Source organism: Eriocheir sinensis, chromosome 33 (genome assembly GCF_024679095.1).
Source record: "Eriocheir sinensis breed Jianghai 21 chromosome 33, ASM2467909v1, whole genome shotgun sequence".
NCBI classification, from domain to species: domain Eukaryota; kingdom Metazoa; phylum Arthropoda; class Malacostraca; order Decapoda; family Varunidae; genus Eriocheir; species Eriocheir sinensis.
In genome coordinates this window covers 8343959-8355249 of record NC_066541.1, presented here as the reverse complement: position 1 = coordinate 8355249, position 11291 = coordinate 8343959, and positions in this window count along the sequence as shown.

Below are 11291 nucleotides of genomic sequence, written 5' to 3'. Positions count from 1 at the left end.
GAATCAGCTCATATCAGAGTCATTTGGACACGTCTTGTTTTGGTATGAATGATGGAAGTAATAATCTGGTAAGCTTTTATAATACCGCGAGTATCTGAACGACTCTTCACCCGCTCGCCACTTCCACTCTTGCCTCCTGCCTGCGCCAGTCTTCTCGGCCCCTCGCTTCGTGTCAGTAGGTTAGCTTTTATTTTAGCGGCGTTAGGTTAGAACCCATATTATAGCGGTGATACGTTACTTTTTTGAGGCAATAGGATTCTTTCCATTGGGTTGACGTGCATGGGGCTCTGTTAATTTAAGAAAACGAGAAGTGTTGTGTAGTTAAATCTTGCCCCGTGATCTTGCAAGGCGCATTTTTGGATAGCTACTTTATTTTCGGCTTCAATCTCAAAATAATACATGTCCAAGAGATTCACTTGTGTGCTGATTATATTTCTACCCAAAATTGGGAAAAATTACCTTCTGTCGGAGCCTTTTATGAGAAAACCAAAACGAATCTCCACCACCTAGCCTAACCATGCCCAACGAATGAATATCACGCGCGTTAGTTTCGTGCTTTATGCGTTGTAGAGGACGAGAGGTTACCTGGCTGAAACTTTACGTGAATTTGCATCTACTATCTAGTCTCGGGAGGTTGGTTAACAGTTGGTTGGATGAGGGTGGGTGTGGCGGGGCGGGATGGGGTGGGGAGAGATGGGGTGGTACCCCGCGAACTGCTCTGGTCCACTTTAATTTGCGAGTTTCACAGCGGCGGAGTTTTGGCGTCACTTTACAAACTACCTCACAGCAGGAGAGAGAGAGAGAGAGAGAGAGAGAGAGAGAGAGAGAGAGAGAGAGAGAGAGAGAGAGAGTCCTAGATTAGTTTTGCTCAGCTGAGACCTTTGTACAATATTTCAACACTGGGTAATTTGGTCACGAAATGACCCACTAATATAAATGGTCATAAATTTGTGGTTAATAAATTTTTGATTATTCGCATATAAAAGTTAATTGTCATTTTTTCAAAAAAGTCTGTTTTATGTTTTCATCAATACTGAACGTATCGTAAAAATATTATGGTGGGCCGTGATCTGATACATAACCATATAATGTGATTTTGTGTTTGTGGAATTCACCATGGTCTGATCACGCTCTGAACTCGCGGTCCCCAGCCTGCACCCTCCCTGTGTGTGTGTGTGTGTGTGTGTGTGTGTGTGTGTGTGTGTGTGTGTGTGTGTGTGTGTTACGACGATCTGAACACATTAAAGTCACTGAACTTAATATAAATCAGGATAGTTAGGACACTTATGATCTTTGAAATGTTTGAGAAACTAGTGAGTGAGGGCAGCGGCGTCCTAATGGTCAGTTGGTATACACGCGTCTCCCCCCTTGCCCCCGTCTCTCTCCACACACACACACACACACAGGATTAACCTGAGTGCAGCCACTCGTGCCGTTCCCGGGGCCTCACAGGCTGCCGCGCGGGGAATCAGGCTCGTCACTCATGTTCGGGAAAAACTGGGCTGGCAACGGCTCGCTTCAGTCGCCTCGCCGCCACATTGGCTTCTCCTTGGCCGGTGCAGCACAGGTTTTTGTGTATCGCGACACATCTAAGCGGGAGCGAGACGGGAAGTGAGGTTCTCTAGGTGAGGGGTGAGAAAAGCGAGGCAAACTGCAGCTTAATATAAAATTAAAAAATCATATCAACTCGGATTAGAGTCATATTGGATGTGGGTCGCTTTGGGCTGCAAGGACCCGTGTTGAGGCCGGTCATATCCAAGGAGAATATGATAAAGGAAATGGGGCTGTATATGCCATATTTTGCCCGCGTGGTGGGAGCACCTTGATGCGCGATAATAATTTAAAAATACGATAATCAGTTCAGGTTTGGGAACGTAATTTATTCTTTCGATTCGAAAAAATATCACTGATCAATGATTTTAATAAAAAAAAGTATAATTGAATATAATTTTGTGTGGGCGCGACAATATGGGGTTAAAAACGGGGAATGCAATGGGCAGTTCAAACAACAACAGTCGCCACTCGCCAGTAAATATCTTGGAAGAATAATACATGGAGCGGCCCTCAGCGGGTCGCTCTTCACTGTGAGGTGAAGCCAGGGGGGTAGGGGGCGGCGGAGCTTAGCCGGTGGGCGGAGCCAGCAATTCCACCCAAAACATTGCATTTCTCGCTCCCAGATCGTCGGCGTAAATGAGCTTGTCTGCCTTATTTCTTCCACATATCATATGTTTTTAGTTATTCAACTGCTGCAGTATATGCACTAAGGATGTATGTACAGGTTTTAATAGAAAACGCCAGCATTTCCTTGTCTTTATTTCGTAGAAGCTGAGAAAAAATGTTCCACACCCGCCTTGATACCTCACACTTCCTCTGTATAATGTTCATTATATATTGACCATGGTCTTACTTGTAATGTAAAAACATGTACAGCCATCTGTGTAGAGAGTCTCAGATCTGATCAAAACTCACGACGAGTAAACAGAAGGTAGTATTGGGGCAGGAAGGAGAAAAACTTATCCATACGCAAGTAAGTGTATTTGACTCGACGTCAACCAACCGTGTAACATAATCATGCATGTCATTGTTAGAGGTATATTAACCAGTAACTGGAGAAAATGCAACATACAGGTCAGGCACCAATCACTGAGAGGGGTTGCATGGTTACATGTTTTTAGGAAGATAAATGATTGTGGAGTGGCGGAGATGAATTGATCACCAGTGATGAAAAAAAGAGGCTTACAAGAGTGGAATAAATAATAGAAGATAACTCCTGTAAGAGAGAGAGAGAGAGAGAGAGAGAGAGAGAGAGAGAGAGAGAGAGAGAGAGAGAGATAATAAGAATAAGACTGAGAATGAGAGATATCGAATGAGAATGAGAGAATGAGAATGAGAGAATAAGAATGAGAATGAGAGAATGATAATGAGAGAGAATGAGAATGAGAGTGAGAATGAGACAGAATGAACATAAGAGAGAGAATGAGAATGAGAGGGGGAACAAGAATAAGAATGAGAGTGAATGGAAATGAGAGAAAAAGTATGAGAATGAGAATAAAAGAAAATGAGAATGAGAGAGAGAATGAGAGAATAAGGATGAGGGAGAGATAGAATGAGAGAATGAAAATGAGGGGGAAGGATAATGAGAATGAGAATGATAATGAGAGAAAGAAAATGAGAATGAGAGAGAATGAGAAAGAGAATGAGAGAGAGATTATAAGAATTAGAGAATAGGAATGAGAGAGAATGAGAATGAGAGAGAGAAAATGAGAAGAAGAGAGAATGAGAATGAGAACGAGAGAGGGAATGAGAATGACAGAATGAGAGAAAGGGAATAATAATAAGAATGAGAGATCGAGAGGAAATGAGAATGAATGAGAGAATGAGAATGAGGGACAATGAGATAAGAGAGAATGATAATGAGAATGAATGAATGAGAATAAGAGAGGTAATGAGAATGAGAGAGAGAGAATGAGATTGAGAGAATGAGAATAAAGAATGAGAATGAGAGAATGTGAGAGAAAGAATGTCAGAAAGAATGAGAAAATGTTGGAGAAAGAAAAAGAGAGAGAGAGAGAGAGAGAGAGAGAGAGAGAGAGAGAGAGAGAGAGAGAGAGAGAGAGAGAGAGAGAGAATATGTGGTTGAAGGCGAGACTTGGTCCTACCAATTGTACTTATTTCACATGTGTTGGAAGATAACTTTGTGCTCCTAGCATTCCTGATATAGCACCCAAAGACCTCTACATTCTAGCAATTTGATCTGTTTGTGTATAAAAGCCATGGAAAAGGAATTACTGATGATTTCCTTGAAATATCTACTGGGCAATCATTCGCATTCTTTTGTGTCGCTCTTTTTCTAGCCCATTTTTTTCGCCTCTAATGTAATGTTTCGCTACAAAAATCAGTGTATCTTACCGAGGAAATGTTATGCTACCATCCCTGCCTCTGTGGGTGTGACCAAAGGCAGAGCAAGCCGGCATGGAGACAAAATGTTGAGGTGTGTGGGTGTCGCGCGTTCAGCCAATAGGACAATGTTTTGGGTGGAATTGAGGACATGACGTCACAGAAATGAAGCCAGCTTGGCTTTCAAGTGTCAAGAGTATGTAGCTTACTCATACACTTCTGGTAATGCACTATGCAGTCAGAAATTAGCGCAAGGTGTGAAATAAACTGTGGCAAAGTATAATAGTGATCCAACACTTCGTTACCTAGAAAATCCAGAATATGGAGGTAACACAGCTGCTGAAATGCGTAGTAGTAACTAAAATGAAGGCACTGAATGTTTTCACGACACAAGTATCTGCGGGTGGCCTTATATGAACGCCACTTGTCGAAGAATAAAGTCTTTGGAAAGGCATCAGAAAGGTGTGAGCTGCTTTGCTATTTCGTCAGTCACTCGTTAGCGGCAGCATGTGTGTTCAGGTGTGTAGCCGGCCAGCCGCTGAGCGTCACCCGCGGTAATGCAAAGTAGATGTCGCTAACGTGTCGCTTATTAGTGTATTTAAGATGACACGCGCGCCGAGCTAACAAGCGGGATGCGCGGATCTCTCAGTAGTAATTAAACATAAATCCGTTTAATAATTGCCGGCTTCAGCTCGCGGCCACACTGATGAAACATGAAATTAACTCTTGTCGGTCGTAGTAGCGGCGCGCGGTGACACAATGGCGTGAGTCCTGAAAGCATCATGCGAATTAAATGTCCTTTATTACGGGAAGCATTAAAAAAGTTTCCTTTATTTCCCAGGCGGTGTCATAAATTATAAGGCTCGCCATTAACGCGTGTTGGCGGGGCATTAACACAAATAAAATGGATTCACACGCCGTTAACCTTTGATAGGCGCTCGTCCGCGAATCAGTGCGTGGCGATTCCTGCCAGGAGGGGAGCCTTCTTTATGGCCTCGAATGGGGGTCAGGATCAAGGAGAGAGAGAGAGAGAGAGAGAGAGAGAGAGAGAGAGAGAGAGAGAGAGAGAGAGAGAGATTTAAATTTGAGCTACCTGTAGGTAATGCCTGATAATGCCATAGGCTTATGCTTCTCCTGTAAGCCTACTCTGGGTCTTCCTTTCGGTTAAAAATATAATGTGTCGTGTACATTTGGAGGCCTTGTTCTCTGGGGTATATACTGAATAGTTTGTTTTGAATGTGATTATGTAATGACTATAGCAGTGATGATAATTGCAATAATGATAAAGTTGAAGGCATACGCTGTAGCTGCGCGTGACCTTGGTGCTCCTCTCTGTCTCATTGTCCCTTGAACCTGTGGGGGGCAAGAAGCCATTGTTCTGGGACACGGCAGGTGAGACATCCGGGTTACCACAGTTTACCTTGCCCGGGTACCACTTTATCGACCTATGACAATAATGGTTATATTTTCTTTACATAGTCACTGCTAACACAGATAGCACTATTAGCGAAAGGATTCATTCATTCGTTCATTGAGTCATTTTTACAAGGAAGACTTAATTACTGTACGTTACATCTATCGCGGAAATCATGCATGTTAATGATAAATAAGATAAATTCGTCTTTTATGCAGCTTTTGTTCTTTTAAAATAAGTAATTGACCACCGTGGTACACAGCTGCAATTACTGCTGAAATTACGGCATGCAGCTGTAATAACAAGGCACACCACTAAGATGCAAACGTTGTATTTAATGACTTGTTTGTATCGGGACTTCTTCAAGGCTTATACTTGTTATTTATATGTTTTAATATTTTACTGAGAGAAAATTTGTTTAGGTGCAGGAAAACACGAACAAAACCACGGAACATACCCACAGATAGAGCGCGTCAGGATAAAGCCTTTTAGCGGCTTTGACGTTCCCAGGTCCTTCAGGCCACCGGGACCGCTAGGCTCGTATGTATAAACCGGACTGGAAAACCACGAAACATACTGTCTATCTACTTTTCATCACTCCCAGCGCTGGAACTGTGGGGCTCGCACACATATGAATGGAAAACTAGAGTCCACTGCCTGTCTTTGCTGTCCTTCATACTTGGATATCGGAGCACTTGGAGGGAAACCTGTTATTGACATTCTATAAAGTCAATTAAGAGTACCACTAGTTTCGTATTTATTAACGAAAAGAACATGTAAACGAAGATGAGCTCAATTTTCAGCCTTAAGTTCTTCTCATTAGCCTTTTCCTTAGCTAGACGACACTTTATCTTCAATTTTCACGGCTCAAAACTGTAAAGAACCAAAATAATATATATACGCAACTCGTTCAAAGGCTATACGCAAACCCAAATAAGCAAGACGAGAAGTGAAACGAAATTCTCGATAGCCTACACCAACTAGGAATCGAAATAGCTTGCATCTCTCTCTCTCTCTCTCTCTCTCTCTCTCTCATCAAGGGACGGTAAAATGCCAGGTATTGGTCTGGTGGTCGAGGCGCTGCGCTTTAAACACACAAAATTGATGGGCAGCGGCGGACTGGGCGGGGATGAGAAGGCACGAGAGAGAGCGAGGAGAGAGGAGGAGACTGAGGAGGGAGGGTGCGGAGGGTGAGGTGGGGGGCTGAAGGGAAGATGGGCTGTCTGTGGGGGCTGTAGGGAAGATGGGCTGTCTGTGGGGGGCTGAAGGGAAGATGGCTGTAGGGAAGATGGGCTGTCTGTGGGGGCTGAAGGAAGATGGGCTGTCTGTGGGGGCTGTAGGGAAGAGGGGCTGTCTGTGGGGGGCTGAAGGGAATATGGGCTGTCTGTGGGGCTGTAGGGAAGATGGGCTGTCTGTGGGGGCTGAAGGGAAGATGGGCTGTCTGTGGGGGCTGAAGGGAAGATGGGCTGTCTGTGGGGGCTGTAGGGAAGATGGGCGGTCTGTGGGGGGCTGAAGGGAATATGGACTGTGTGGGGGCTAAAGGGAAGATGGGCTGTCTGTGGGGGCTGAAGGGAATGGGCTGTCTGTGGGGGCTGAAGGGAAGATGGGCTGTCTGTGGGGGCTAAAGGAAGATGGGCTGTCTGTGGGGGCTGAAGGAATATGGGCTGTCTGTGGGGGCTGAAGGGAAGATGGGCTGTCTGTGGGGGGCTGAAGGGAAGATGGGCTGTCTGTGGGGGCTGCAGGGACGATGGGCTGTCTGTGGGGGGGTGAAGGGAAGATGGGCTGTCTGTGGGGGTGAAGGAAGATGGGCTGTCTGTGGGGGCTAAAGGAATATGGGCTGTCTGTGGGGGCTGAAGGGAATATGGGCTGTCTGTGGGGGCTAAAGGAAGATGGGCTGTCTGTGGGGGCTAAAGGGAATATGGGCTGTCTGTGGGGGCTGAAGGAAGATGGGCCGTCTGTGGGGCTAAAGGGAAGCAGGGCTGTCTGTGGGGGGCTAAAGGGAATATGGGCTGTCTGTGGGGGGCTGAAGGGAAGATGGGCTGTCGGTTGGGGGGTGAAGTGAAGATGGGCTGTCTGTGGGGGCTAAAGGAAATATGGGCTGTCTGTGGGGGCTAAAGGGAAGATGGGCTGTCTGTGGGGGGCTAAAGGGAATATGGGCTGTCTGTGGGGGGCTAAAGGGAATATGGGCTGTCTGTGGGGGCTGAAGGGAAGATGGGCTGTCTGTGGGGGGCTAAAGGGAAGATGGGCTGTCTGTGGGGGGCTAAAGGGAAGATGGGCTGTCTGTGGGGGGTTGAAGGGAAGATGGGCTGTCTGTGGGGGGGTGAAGGGAAGATGGGCTGTCTGTGGGGGACTGAAAGGAAGATGGGCTGTCTGTGGGGGCTGTAGGGAAGATGGGCTGTCTGTGGCTGAAGGGAAGATGGGCTGTGTGGGGGGCTGAAGGGAAGATGGGCTGTCCGTTGGGGTCTGTGAAGATGATGAAGATGATGGGCTGACTGTGGATGTCTGTGAAGATGGTGAAAATGGTGAAGATGGTGAAAATGAAGGGCTGTCTGTGGGGGTGTGAGAGGAAGATAGACTGTCTGTGGGGGTCTGTAAAGATGGTGAAGAAGATGGGTTGTCTTGAGGTCTGTGAAGATTGAAGATGATAGGTTGTCTGGGGGTCTGTGAAGATGGTGAAGATGAAGGGCTGTCTGTGTGTGTGTGTAGGGGGGGGGGGGTAAGAAGAAGATTGGCTGTCTGTGCAATGGAGAGTGTGTAAGTAAGCTGTACTTTCCATAGAGTTCAAGTTATAGACTAGAGTGCGTCCGAGGCTGTCTCAGGGATACACGGCCATGGTGCTGCCATCGCTCCAAGCCGATGATTGCACACACTTTACTCCTACCCGATTTCAGTTTTTCTCCATGTCAAATAGTAGTATCAGGAAATCGGGTAGGAGTAAAGTGTATGCAGTCGTTGGCTTGGAGCGGTGGCGGCACTTAGGCACTGTATCCTGGAGTCAGCCTCAGATGCACTCTAGTATATAACTTGAATTCTATGGAAAGTACTGCTTAGACAGTTCACTGACTGGCCACGCGTGGCGCTGCCTGTATAGCCAATACGGTCCATTGCCAGGACCACCATTCTTATGACTTTCAGTCCTAGTGACTCTATTCTCATTAATAACTCAGAATAAGTATTACTTAGGTTCTAGCACTGTAGGTATTAGATGCATGCTGTCCATGTTGCATGGTGACACTGGCGTCTGTGGACTGTAAATTGTACATACGTACAGTCTGTGGATGCTAAGACGGCCATTGTTGTTCTGAGTCATCATAACAGCGCCTCTAACTCCGGGGAGCGCGATGCAGCAGCAGACTGCGGTGCGGGATATAGCCAGGAAAGCGCCCCCCCCCCTCTCTCTCTCTCTCTGTTTTTGTAGCATGCAACTGGAAAATTAGAAGAGGTCTTTCATGTTTTACTACTCTTTAACATTGCAATTAAAAAGCATGTTAGAGAAGCTGCATTTTGCCTCTTTTACAGATTGTATGAAGATCAAATGAATATATTGCTAAATCCATCTCTAAATCTATCTATAATTCCTTTTCAAACTCATATATGTATATACGGATAGAATTACTGGAATAAAAATACTGAAAAAAAAGAATGTGGTTTAAACCAATAAAACCTGGTTTAAACCAATAAAACCTGGTTTAAACCAAAAAAAACCTGGTTTAAACAAAAAAAAAACATGTTTTTTGTTTAAATAAAAACCATTGGTTTTTGGCAACCCTGATTTTACACAAGGATACTCAGTTATTTTGATTATCAGTGTTTCTTTCTATTACTGTTTATCAGCCTCTCTATATGTTCGTCTATGTCTGGCAGTATTTTCTATCTCATTTTTTTTCCTTTCGCTTCTTTTTACATTTTTTTCTTTTTTATATTTTATCTTCAGCTCTTGTAGTTTATTTATTTTTTTCTGCTGTTTGTTCACGTCTCATATTTTTCTCCAGTTTTCCTCTCCGTTTTTATTTGCTTTTTCCTTTCGTAATTTTCGCCGAGAATATTAATGAAATGTGTGATTAATGTGTTGGAAATGTATACAAGGGGGGGAGTGAGTGATGTTATTAACTCTCTCTCTCTCTCTCTCTCTCTCTCTCTCTCTCTCTCTCTCTCTCTCTCTCTCTCTCTCTCTCTCTCGTAATGGCGGTGTAGGTACGGTAAGCTTCCGGTAAACAAAGAAATAACTCATAGGGATTGGGGTAAACAAGAGAGAGAGAGAGAGAGAGAGAGAGAGAGAGAGAGAGAGAGAGAGAGAGAGAGAGAGAGAGAGAGAGAGAGAGAGAGAGTATATCCTCCACCCCTTATTTCTCTAGAGCTGTTCAAAAGGACGCGTTTATCATTGAACAGGAAAATTATTATTTATGTAAACAAGATTAATGATTACAAAGGAAAGGGAAAGGGAGAGCACATGCTAATCTCTGGTGCTGACGTTTGCTGCTGTTTGAACTTATTTATTTATTTGTTTATTTGTTTATTTGTTTATCTTTATGCTGACGAAAACGCTTTAATCAGACATTACATACATTTTCTCTTTCCACCAACGCTCCCTTCAGTTATATATTTTAACCCTTCATTATTATATCAGTTATTCTATTCTATTGGTTGTTATTCGTTATTATTCGTTATTCTTCATTGTTATTTTAGTTATTCTACTCGCATTTTATTCGTACTTTCTTCGTTGTTATTCCTTATTTTTATTATTTCTTCATTCACTTTTTCTTCGTATTTTCTTCGTTGTTATTCCTTATTTTTCTTTTTTCTTCATTCACTTTTTCTTCGTATTTTTTTTCGTTGTTATTCCTTATTTTTTCTTTTTTGTTCATTCACTTTTTCTTCGTATTTCCTTCGTTGTTATTCCTTATTTTTCTTTTTTCTTCATTCACTTTTTCTTCGCATTTTTTTCGTTGTTATTCCTTATTTTTTCTTTTTTGTTCATTCACTTTTTCTTCGTATTTCCTTCGTTGTTATTCCTTATTTTTCTTTTTTCTTCATTCACTTTTTCTTCGCATTTTTTTCGTTGTTATTCCTTATTTTTTCTTTTTTGTTCATTCACTTTTTCTTCGTATTTCCTTCGTTGTTATTCCTTTTTTTTCTTTTTTCTTCATTCACTTTTTCTTCGTATTTTCTTCGTTGTGTTCTTTTGTGTTCTTTCGTTATTGATTGTTTTTATTAATTATTTCACTTTTCTTTCGTATTTTCGCCGTGTTTTCTTCGTTATTTGTTATTAATCGTTATTCTTCACTATTACTTCAGTTACTCTATTCATATTTTCTTTGTATTTTCTTCTTTATTATTCGTCATTCATTATTATTTCAGTTATCCTATTCGTATTTTATTTACTTCGTTTTCTTACTTTGCACGCCTTTCAGTTTTAAACACACGCGGAACCTCCCCTTCTCTCTCATCCTTCGTCCCAGCCATTTCATATTTTAGAGACATCACGATTTTCCAATCTCTGGCAACCCCTGAGTAAACATTTAAGTCTGTTTTCACCGCACATTAAAACCAGCGACTCCTAGGTTCCGTACTAATGGTTTCGTTCAATTCATGCGTAGTTATGTAGTGATAGTAGTATTCCCTGTGGACCTTTTGTGCTATGTATTCTCAGTCTGCAAACAGCATAAATGTAAAGTTTATGATTTTGCTTTTATATGTTCTGGATTTGAGATAAGTTCAACGTATTATCTATGGATAGTTGTCTGTTAAAATAATCATTCTTTGTGTGAAAAAATTAAAAATGCTCTCGCTGATGCATTATGAAATGAATTTTGCGCTAACTTATTCTCTATGTTATATGTATAGATAAATAAATGTGTGTACGATTTTTGCAGTGATGTATTCTCTCTGAATGAGAAATGAAAAACTTTTATTAACACTGTTTTTATGGACATTTTGCAGTGATTATCGGGTTTTTTTGTTCCTATTTATTTTTGCCCGA